This window comes from Gallus gallus, chromosome 21 (genome assembly GCF_016699485.2).
Source record: "Gallus gallus isolate bGalGal1 chromosome 21, bGalGal1.mat.broiler.GRCg7b, whole genome shotgun sequence".
Taxonomy (NCBI): domain Eukaryota; kingdom Metazoa; phylum Chordata; class Aves; order Galliformes; family Phasianidae; genus Gallus; species Gallus gallus.
The window spans coordinates 2,655,430-2,667,385 of NC_052552.1; the positions used below are offsets into that span (position 1 = coordinate 2,655,430).

The following is an 11,956-nucleotide window of genomic DNA, read 5'->3' on the forward strand; positions in this document are numbered from 1 at the left end:
GCGCGGTGCCTCATGGGAAAGGGAGTCCCGCGCCTGGCGTCACGCCGAGGAAAGGGAGGGTTCCGGCACTACAACTCCCAGCGTGCACCGCGCGGGCGCCGCCATTTTGGGCGTTGCTGGGCGACGCGGACGCCCCAGGAGGAATGGTGGGGGGAGGGGACTGAGGCGCTGAGGGGGAGCTGTTCACCGAGGGAGAAGCGCTGAAGGGATGGGCAGGGGCACGTCCAGCTGAGCCTTCTGCTATGCAGGAGTTATTGTGACAAAACGATTAAATGAAGTGTGAGAGAATTACCGGGATAGGGGATGACAGAAGGATGTGTATAGGCCACACTCCTCCCCACCCGGCAGGTGTAATTTAATGTCTGCTTGCACCATCCTGATGAGACAGTCATGATAAGCACTGGGGTTTCAGGAAGCCAAAGAAGCCCTGTGAGCAATCCCAGAAGGACGGTGCCCATGGAGCAGACGTGATGTCGTCCCATCCCATAATTGCTGCCAAAATGCGCCTCAGAGGGCAGCGGCTCCACGCGAAAATAGGACTTGAAACAGGTGGCAAAATAAAAGCTGTGTTTCTGCTCTAGGCCTTCCCTCACACCTGTGCAGGTTCAGACACGCTGCTTTATTGTGTATGGATGGAGTCAGGAGAGGTAGAAGTGGTCGCTTTTGAATATTAGGGTCAAGAAACACCTCAGTTCACGAGGCAGGAGAAAATCCTGCCCTCTGACAGGCATTATCATTGCTATGGAGGGCAGCAGTGCTGTGAAATGCGATTGCTGGGGGAGAATTGTAGCTGCTGCAAGACAAATGAATGCACAAAACGTCTGGTCCCTCCTTGTTGTCATTGCAGTCCTCCTAAACTACGTTTCTGCTCATGAGCCCGTGTGTCTCCAGCACAAATGAGGAAATAAATGAAAGGGATAATGTGGCTCAGGCAGATTTCTTAGTGACCTTTCCAACCTGAGAGCAGGGAGAAAACAGACACTTTCATTGTTGGTGGGAAAAAATGCAAGCTGTCGTGACGATTCGTGACATCCAGACACACGATTCATAACTTCATCTCAGATGCTGTCTCCTACACCTCAACACTGCTTTTAATTCAATGCAGTAAGAATTATTTTAATCCAGCGTCGCTAATGATTTTGTGGCTCTCAGCTGTTGGCTGAGGCAGCCTCCGAGATTTCCCCCAGTGGACAAAGGAAGCAAGCTGGACCAACTGCTCAAGGAAGGATGCTTTGATAGCTCTGGTGGTGGGGACGAGACTAAAGGTTACTGAAGAAAGCTGCAGTCCTTAGAGCACAGTCTGCTTCTTATTTCTTTGATCGATGGCATTTCTCGGTGAATACTGTGTCCTTAAGGAGAAGCTTGGAAAATGGAAGTGTATGGAGCAGAACACAGTCTGTGCCCATGCTGACAAGTTTTCCCAGAGCTGCACTACTCTGCTTCTAGTAAATTAAAACATTGCTTCGTATGCGTACTCGATCCTATTCAAACTTCCTCAAATTAGTTATGATCTTTAATCTCCTTCTCTGGAATGGCACCCCTCAGCTGCTTGCCTCTGAATGACGCTGTTCCACATATCAGGGTTTCTCTTTACTAAGAAAGAAGTGCTCGTTTCACAGTGACAGTTTTGAAGGCCTGGCTCTGATCAAAGCAGTAACAGGAAGGCTTAAGCATTTTCTCTTTCACATCAGCTTTAAAGTGTAGAAGTCTTCTGCTAGATTTGCATTAACATTAAGGACAAGCTTAAAAGCTTTCTACCTTTAAGAAGAATATACATGTTCTTTGTAAGAAATTTAACAGGATTCAAACAATGCATACCAGATGGTAAACAATACTCCATTCCACAAATACATTTGCTCATCTGTCCTTTTCCTGGATGATTACCTGGGTGAGACACAGCGAGGCACTCAAGCAGAAGGTTATGGCTCTGGAGCAGATCTGACCTACATAACAGAAGTAGAAACATCAGTTGTCTTGTTGGGGGAATCGCAGCCAGCAATTGACACAATTTTATGGTCTGCTAATCCAGTGGCAGTATTTCTGTTAAGTGGGGAAACAGCTTGATGTATCACAGCCACATATGGCAGCCCTTTGGGAGAGCTGTGTTACCAATGGCATTAGATGGAACGGGCAGGTTTTACAGTTAGCACCCTGGGCATACCCAGCCATCCATTAATTGAGAAATACAAAACAGATTCCCTTCTCACTGAGTTGTGGGAGGAAAGACCTTTTGGGAAACACCTTTCAGTCAAGCCAAGAGATACCTCAAGTGTTGGCCATTTGAACTAAAATACATGGGGGTATCTGCTGCCATGCGTGTTGCTCCTATCTTTGAGGGGTTAAGTGGAAAAGGGGGTTATTCCGGGGCAGTTTTCATGGATAGCTTGAAATGAATGTACTACCACCAAAACAACTTGTTCTACTATTTCTCTTAGGGTGGGATTTTAATGCCACCAGAACAAATGTGCACGTCACCTCACTTACCTGCTTTGTCTTAATTGTAAGTTTCCTTTCCACGTTTTTTTCCCCTTGAGGTTGTGCCCTAGGATGGAAACTGAAGTTGCTTTTTATGATAAACCCTGGAAGTCCGTGCAGGAGACGCTCCAGATTTCAGAGCAACAGAACAGATGGGCACGATGGATCTTTGGTTTAGAGCAGGGGATGAGAGAGATGCTCTGCACGCAGTCTGATGATGAACAAAAGACATTACAGATGATGGGATGGTTCTTCTGGCCAAGGTTGCTACCGACTGTGGTAGAAGAACTCACGTCCAAATTCGCCCCATCTTACTTTCCTGCCTATGCGGTCTTAAAAGTACCATAGATGTGCAATTTAAAAGGGAATTAGGATGATTTGTGATGTTTCTATTAGCCAAACCTTTCAGTGCTCTGCAAATTGCATTTGCGTTATTGTAGATGTGGTCCTTCTCTCCTTAGGTGTTCCTCCTTTGTTATGTAACAAAGCCTTCCTATGCAAGAAGTGGGAAGTGGAAAAACATAAATATTCATCATTCTTAATGAGCCATTTATTTCCGCACGCTTAGTTGAAGGTAAATTTACCAAATATGCATAGCTAAATGAATTAGTCCTAATAAGGTTGAAATCTTGTTCAATTTCTGAGGCTTAGTCAACATTTTTTGTGCATTTCTCAGCCGAGAGAAAGGGAGGGAGGGCAAAGAGGTGAGGAGGGAGAAACCAAAATGATTCCCGAGGCTGTTGGTGTGAGAACAAAGATCCAGCATCAACTGTATAAATAAACATGAGAGCGTATGAAAGTGGTAATGATTCTAGTAATATACAGCTTTAATTACTATCACATCGAAAAGGAATTCTCAGCGATGTATTGACTTCTGCTTGAGCTTTATTAAAAAGTGAATTGCATTCCGCAATGCAGAGCATCGTATTCCTGAGCACTCCTCCCTTTATAAGAATACAGTGTCGTAAAAACGTATCTATAAAGTGGAAAAATCAGTCCTTCCAGCGTGTGAAGTGTGTGGTCACACACTCATAGAAACTCATCTTTCCTTTTGCACCACAGAATGGGATGTCGGGCAGCCCAGGCACATCTGAGCCTTTATCAGAGCGGCACAACCTTAAGAAGTGCTGGGGGAAAATCCTCTCTCCTCACCTGGAGAGCTTCTTTATCTGGGAGATGTGAGCGGCTGCGTCTCCTCGCTGCCGTGTGCGTGGCCACGGCTCAGTGCAATCCTCCTTTATCGGGGCCTTTTTCAGGTTCTCTGTTCATACAAGGATTGCTGAGCCACAGAATTATCAGCTCCCAGCTCAGTACTTACAGGGCGTGCAGGGAGAGCACCGAGCAAGTATGGCTCTGGCGTCCATCACCAGCACCCGAGAGAAAAGCCAAGCAAAGAATAAAGCAAGAAACAGCAAAACCCTCACTTCCTCAGCCCTCTGTTCAAGGGATGGATCGTTTCTGAAAGAAGGAAAAAAAAAATAAGTTACAGCAAAGGAAGCAACAAGGAAACAGCTTTGCGCAACAGGATTTCCTGCCAGGACCTTTGTGTCACAGCCACTGGATGGGGTGGTCCGGGGGCTCCCTGCTCACCGACTGTGGGGTTTCTGCCATTTATGGGGCTGTCCCTGGGGGCTCAGGTTGGCTATTTGTAAATATCTTTCTCATACTCAGGAAATTCACGGCATACTTCAAAAGGCACGCACGGAGCTGCAGGAGGAGGAAGGAGCCTGGTGCGGTTCTTTATTGCTTTTATGAAAGTAAATAGCTGCCATACTTTGGGAGACTGGCAGCACATGACCCGCAGCCTCACGTCTCTATCTCTGGATCTCTCCATTAACGCTGAGGGCAATTTTCTCTTGGCTGTTCTCACAGCTGAAAGCTTAGCAGAACTCGCCTAGTAAAAGCTATTACCACTCTGTACAAAGCCTTGCTTTTGTGTTCCCCACAAATTCAACTCCAAGCTGTCATCTCGAATAACAGGGGGAATCCATTGGCGACTTGAAAACTTGTATTTTGATTTTAAATGAGTTCATCTTATGGCAAGAGTGGCTCGTAGAAAACAACCTGCACGCCAGGTCCAGCCACACAACACATGTACCAGCCTGTCAGGTAACGCGTCTGTGGGCACCTAAATTGTAATTCCAACTGTCTTTCTCCCAGCTTCCACGATATCATTGGCATATCTCCATCTCACCAAGAAAAAAGCATGAAGAAAGAAGAAAAAAAAAAAACCCTTGCTAGAGTTGGGCTTGCCTATTTATACTGCAGTCCTCCCTAATTAACACCCACTCAGCAGGCAGGGCTCCAGCAGCACGCTAATCAGAGCTCTGATCTGGAGTGGATTTAACTCCATGCTTGCCTTACATCTAGCAGAAGATAGAATAACTTCTTTCCTTTTCCCTCCTTCACTTTTATTTAATGGCTAATTCATGTCATTCCATGCCTTCAGTTTCCTGGGTCCAGAAGCAATGTGTCATCCAACATGGAGGCATCCAAGGCCAGGCTGGATGGGATCCTGGGCAGCCTGATTTAGTGGTTGGCAAACCTGCCTATGGCAGTGAGGTTGGAACTGGGTGATCTTTAAGGACCCCTCCAACCTAAGCCATCCTATGATGCTATGATCCTTTCAGAGTCCAGAAGCAATATGCCATTGTTAATGGGTTGATGGTTGGACTGAGGGGTTAATGGTCGGACTAGATGATCTTACTGAACTTTTTCCAACCTTAATGATTCTATGAATCAATCCCCAAATGCAGCAGTATTTAAATTGGACTTAGTTCACAGTAAAGACAAATGAACAAGGCAAAGAAATTAAAAAGGTGTTCTATTCATAAACGTTATGTGATGAAAAGTCAATCACCAGACCCAGTCAAAAGAATAAACAAGAAGATGGCACATCAGCACAAAGTAGCAAAAATTTAAGGAATTCATCTGCCTGCTTACGAAAACAGGTTTTAACCCTCCAGACAATGAGCAGAATGCTTACCATGGTGTAATTGTCAGCATTCTGCATTTGGTGTATGAGTGACCTGGAATGCAAGCTCTAATCACAGCTGTGCCCAAGGTTCTTCTGTGCCCAAGGCCATCAGATTCCCAGGCGGACCTCAGCACCTCTTGGACCTTCTGGACCTCAGAACCTCGTGGACCTCATGGAGTACCACTGTGCCTGATGTGCTCCTGCCGCTCTGCTCCATCAGTGCCTGGGGCCAGGGTGGGGTGAGGGACTGTGTTTACCCAGGGCTTCACAATGCACAGGAAGTCAGCAGAGGAACCAGCAATTTTCCCACCATCCACTCATGGCTGTAAAATCTCTACTCCATAGGCCTGGAGGGGGGCGTTTGCGAGCTCCCGCTTGCTGAAGGCACGTCTCAAGCAGTAGCACGCTGCCTCGACGTTGGCTCACTGGGACCTCTTGCAATGGGGTGTATTTAGTTCTCAGGAGGAAGCGAGATGGGTTTTTGTTTCCTGGGGGTGGGTGTTTTGGGGAGAGTGAGCACAGGAACGAAATCTCCAAACCCATATGCTCATGCAAAAAGGAATTGCCTAAACAAAAGACGTGTGAAGCCATCGTGTTTGATCTCTCTGTTTATACCCCAGATGGCTTTTCTTTTCCTTTCTCCTTTGGTGCAAATACTGCAGGGACAAACCAAGACTTTCTGCATGTCTTACAGCTCACTCCTCTGAGCACTACAGAAGTAAAACTACTGCGCTTTCTCTCTGTTACTAATAATAAGACTAAGTAGGATGTTCTGTAGTTTAAAGAAAAAACCATGGAGATGACCTGCCTCTTCTGTCAGAGCCTCATCCCTCATTTCTTAAGCAACGCAGCCAGGCAGTGGGATCTCATCTTTATGACATGGCAGCTTGTTTCCAGGACTGTAGCTCTCCAGTGCTGTGATAGCACAGCATTGAAGCGCGAAGGAGGAGGTGAGGAGTACGGGTGTCTGTCATCTGCACTGTGTTGAGAACACTTAAATATAAACGATGCAGAAAGTAAAAAGCATATGACAAACATTTGTCCTGGTAAGTTTTGTTGTAGCTTTCTTTGATGGCAGAAAAGAGCAAAGAAGCAAGGCTGGAGGCAGAAGCTCAATCAGCATCTCTGTGCCGAGAGTTCCCATGCATGAAAGGTCCACGGAAGAGTTCAAATATATTCACTGATGTCTTTCAGAGAGACAGAGCTGCGATGGGAGGAATCTCTGGGGCACAGAGCTCCATTGGTATCTTCAGCAACGCGTGTCCACACGACATCCCTGCAAAGTGAGCGCTGCCCATGAGTTCAGAATCAGGCCTCTGGGGGCTGCTACCTTGATCTAGAACTCAATCTTTCATCCTGCTAACTAGCTGGAGATTTTCTGTGGAGAATACACAGCAATTATATTCCTTTACTTCCTAACTTTAAAAGATTTCATCCTTCTGTTGGAGTGTAGTTTGCTCTGAATGAGAGGCAGGGCGTGAGATGTTGAATTCTTCATAGAGCCAAAGGTCTGCCCCTGGAAGCCGCAGAGCATCCTCGGTTTCTTCTGAAGTCAGTGTAAGTAGTGCTGTGTAGCACAGGATTAGGCTTGAAGGAAGCGAGTGTAAAAAAATAATTTGCATTTTCTATGTAAACCAGAGGCAGTATCTGTATTGACAGATGGAAAGCGGTTTGCACGGAGAATACAAATACTGTAATGCACTCTGTGTTTTCGCATGCATAAAGGATTCTGCAATTCCATTCTGTGGAGAGGGCCAAATCCTACAATGCTTGTCAGAGTTCCTACTTACACTGAGCTGGGACAAAGCAGTAAAAGCAGTAAAAGCACGGGGACATGGCACGCTGAAGGCAGGAGAGCAGCTAACCCCTTGGAATTTTGGATCCTCATTGATAGAGTGGTGAAACCCACTTGTGTCCACTGAACATTTGGGGAGATACGGGCCAGGTTTGGTCTTTCTAGATGCACTATTATGAAACAGCAGCTCCTGTGTTCCACCCATCCCCAGAGGGAACATCAACAGACTCCGGGCTTGAGGAGAGAGCTGCGAAGTGCTCAGATGTCCTACTTTGCTAAAATAGGATAATGAATATGTATGTGGAAAAATGGTGGCAGTGTATTAAAGGACATCGCTCCTGATGGCCCCTTCCCTTCGGATCACGAACTTAAACGGTGCCTCTTGTTGGAGTGTGAAACATAGGAGTGTCTCTGCAGCTCAAATCCATGTCAGAAAGGATTTGGGGGCAGTCAGGCCTAGAGATGAAAGTATAAATTAAACTTTCACGAAGTCATAAAGAACACCCTGATGTTCTTTTTATATCTCCATATGCAGGTAATGGGTAATGGTGATAACCTATCTGATGCTCCAGAAGGGTGTTTTACCCTTGTGCCAACTTTCCCTTATCTCGCTGGGACTCAGCACACATCTCCACATCTACTAATGCATTTACAAATTCGTTGAGGGCACGTTTTGCATTCTTGCCCCACCACATTCTTTGGGATCAAAGTACAAATCGCCCTCTTCAGCCCAGGCAAACACAGAACTATTTTGCTTACAGTGCTTCTAATCAGCCACACACCTCGGAGACGGTCCTATACTCCCCCTATACTCCCTCAAGCAGTTGAATGATTAACTGCATACAATGGTAAGGCAAATAAATATCCACCTGGAAACACCACTGTGAGAACTAAACCTATGGATCCTTCTGAGTTGCATACTGGCTGTTGCTGATGTGCAAAAAAGCATTCAGCCACCACGTGGAGCTATGAATTCTCCATCAATACTTGAGATACTAAAGGAGCGCAAAGGAAATATGGACCCCGTCTATAAAATACGAATTCAAAATGATCACTCTTCAAAAAGGACAGCTGTGATACCCCATCCTAAGTGCATCCATTGCGCCCATCATTTCTACAGGGGGTGGGTAGGTGGAAGATAAGGAACTATATCATTCTAGGGCTTTACAGACATTTCACTTCTGCTGTTGCAGGATTATGATAAGGCTCAGGGAGGTGTAATTAAGCTTCTGGGATGGGAAAGGGGACGGTAGGTGGAGTCCTATGCCTGTTCAGTGTAGAAGAAATAGAATCACTGGGGCCAAAGGGCGCCCATGCCCAACCCTGGTGGGGTGTAACAGAGGTTGCCACGTCTGTCGTTCTGCCTGCCTTGCTGAGCTCTATGGAGAAGTTCTACTGACTTTTTAGGTCATACGTAGGGACTGTAGGATTCCATCTGTGGGGATATCAGCAGAGAGCACTGAGGTCATCAGCATTTACTGCAGAGGAGCCCATCCCTCACCACCATCAGCCCCTTTCTGCAGTGGCCTGTTGGAGTCCAACATGCTGAAACTCGGCTCTGGCATGGTGGGATGTCCCTGCTTGGGTGCATCAGCCATCTGACAGCTCCTCCTGCTCTGATGGGCACCCGCAGCCCATCTCAGGGTGAGGCATCTCTTCTGCTCAGCGTACATGCAAGTCTGAGCACAGCTGCGGCGCGGAAGGGAAGGATCCAGGCAGCAGAGGGCAGGAGGTTTGTTACATAAGCAAAAGTCATCAGGGAATCGAGATATCCCCACAAACACTCTGACATCACACCCCGTTTCCCAAATTCAGCCCGTCCCTGCGCGAAGTGGGAAGTGAGTAACCGCAGCAATATGACCTCTGTAGGACAACATGAGGGTGACTCACGGTGCGACAGTGAGAGCACATTGGGGCTGCTCCTCACCTTGTTCCCCCCAGCACCCCTCTCGTCCTGCAGTGATCCCTCTCCTCTGCTGTATAGGGACTGTGGCTGCCTCTAGGCTTGCCACAGCAGCCACACTCCTGGGCTGATCCCTTTCACCTTCTCCAACAGCTTGCAGCAGGCTGAAACCTGGAGCAGCTCAGCCAGACTTTCCTCGCAAACCTCTGTAGAAGCACAGAGACGTTTGGGACAGCCACAGACCCCACGGCACGGCATCACTGATCACTAGTGATCCTTAAACCACAGTTTATCCATTGATCCCAGTCACTTACCCCTTTAGAATTAAGGGGCTGGAACAGAGGACCTGACGTAATGTGCAGGGAATGGTTGCTATTCCTGCTATTCAAGAGTGGCCATGAGTGCCTGAATCACACAGCCCCGAGCTGCTGAGCAGTAATGGTCACATGAGGTGTGGGCTATCAGGAAAATTACCACGTTGCCCGTGTGCCTTGTAATGATTATCTAATCTTGGCGCTTTTCTGGTGACTACAGGAAGTGAAGGACGGTGCTAAGGCAGGTGCCAGGTGGATCCAGTGTTTGAGTGTTTGAGTGAGATAAACTATGGGGCAGCTGGTTCCAGAGCTGGGCAACTCAAGAAGGGCACTGGTTATAGGACTCTGATGGTGTTTCCTATTCCAGCTCCCGTTTAAAGGCCTCCCCCTGTGCTCTGCCATGCTAAGGTGCATGGCTTCCCCCCAAGGGATGCTCTCCAACGCATTACTCAATGCCTCCTGGGCTCCTTTGCACCAGAAAGCTTCCCCTGCAGATAACGTCCCTGATAACCATAGTTACTGGAAGGCTTAGTTATGTCCCTAAAGCATCCTGAGACAGCCTGATAGAAGCAGTTACAGAAGGACAAAATATAATTACATCAGAGCTATCCCACGGTGAGGTCCTGTCTCACTTATCTGATGACTCACCGAGCTCGATCCTGACGGGATGGGCGACGTGCTTTGGGACTCCAATAGCCACAGGTACAACCTGCTGCTAATGAGGCTCCATCGAATGCCTGGCCAGGCAGCTGGCTGCACGTGGAGCCAGGGAAACAGTGCTCCTTCATGCTGTTTACCACTCTGCAGCAATAATTGTAGGAAGGCTGTAGGATCACAGCGCAAACCTCATGGGGATAGGTTTGTAGGCAGGAATAAGGCTGCACACCTCGGAGCTGTGTCCTGCAAGGCTGAGCCCAGTGATTTCTCAGCCATCATTATTGAGTGGCTTTGACTTATCTAAAGCACTGATAACGACAAGCCAAGGAAACCAGCTGAAGCCACACTCAGCAGTCTCTTTTTATCACTCTATGCTATGATTGCTTCTTTTTGCAGCAAGGAGCCCAGCTTGCAAGTCTCTCAAAGCCCACATTCACAACCAGCTGGCTTCCTACATCCCCTGGAAATAGTACACCCTCAGCACTTCACCTGGGATGAGAAGGGCTGGTAAATGGAGGAGAGCCAATAACCGAAAGCTGCAGTGTTTCAATCAGTACTATAGGGGTGCTGCATGGGTAGGCCTCCGGTTGTGGCCACTGTGATCCTATGTGACAGGGCACACGGTGTGTCCCAGCCCAGGGAGGGGCTGCAGGGTTGGACTGTGGCACGTCACGCACACAGAGGGCGATGGGAAAGCAAAGGCAGAGAAAATGAGGCTGACACAGGCAGAAGGATAAAGGTCTTAAAGTGGGCTCGGGGCTGCCTTTAGAGCATGAAAGAGCACTGATCATCCTCCCGATGATCAAAGAGGGAATTGCTGTAAGCTGCACTGAGTGCATAAGGAGAGATGTCGGCTATACCCAACGCACAGTGCTGAATGCAAAGCACCTACATGCGTACAGCAGTACTGAGCATCACTAACCTCGAGCCCAGTTTACCAAAGTGCCTATGCAGGTGACTCGGTGGGCAAGGCCTCCATGAACCTGACACACAGCCCTCCCCTGCATCCTGCCAGGCAGCCACAGGCCGTGCTGTCAGCCCAGCAGCAGTACAAACAGAGGGGCATCACGAGGGGCTGCGACCCTCCTGCTGTATGGACCCTTCTAAAGGGCAGACCTGGGAGAGCTCCATCTTAACCTACTCTCTGTTTCTCAGCCATTTTTTAAGGCACTCTCTAAATACCATCCTGAAAAAAATCCAGTCTCACATTGGTTTTTTTTTTTTTTTTTTTTTTTTTTAAGGAACTGAGCCAAGAAAATAATTATTTGCTACAAATGAGAACCAAACCGAACCGTGAAGGTTTTCCCATCCCTCCTTTCCCCATCTGTTTCCTTATCTGCATGCGAATTTAAAGTCGTTGGCTTGTTTCTCCGAGCCACAAACCAGTGCCCTTTGAATCACAAAGGCTTTGCACTCCGAACAGCATTTCTCTGTGTCAATTATTGCCCAAAGCTGCAAAGAATGAAATTCCTCCTCTTGCATCCCATGCAGTATTATTTCAAAGAAGTCTACAGGAGCTGGAAGTAGAGCTATACAAAGCACTGAAAACAAGATGGCATTGCAAAGAATTAATTTAAAAGGTCCAATCTGGGCAAAGAGCTGCACGAACTCACTGGGAAGAGGAAGGTGTTCCCCTGTGTGGAGGACATGACCAAACCAACACCTCCCACCCACCCTCCGCGTGCCGTCACCTCTTATCAGGGCTTCCCAGGAGCTGGCTGCAGTGGAAGAGTGCTGGGAGCCAATGGGTGACGCATGGCTGTGGGCAGGGCGGGCGGAGCAGGGAGCTCACCTGCAGCCAGGAAGGTATAAGAGGCTGCAGCGTGCGGCCGCGC

At 47.8% G+C, this 11,956-nt stretch overlaps 1 long non-coding RNA gene across 2 annotated transcripts; it reads right to left on the reverse strand.

Annotated features, from left to right (window-relative positions):
* Positions 1-648: 648 nt before the first annotated feature.
* Positions 649-5,688, reverse strand: LOC121107377. 2 transcript variants are annotated; one of them, XR_005841442.2, is made up of 4 exons: positions 5,462-5,688; positions 2,878-3,933; positions 2,485-2,686; positions 649-1,943 (listed from the first exon to the last, which is right to left on the reverse strand). It is a non-coding gene; the product is annotated as an uncharacterized LOC121107377 (long non-coding RNA). The 2 variants fall into 2 exon arrangements; XR_005841441.2 differs by having other exon boundaries at positions 2,485-3,933.
* Positions 5,689-11,956: the final 6,268 nt, after the last annotated feature.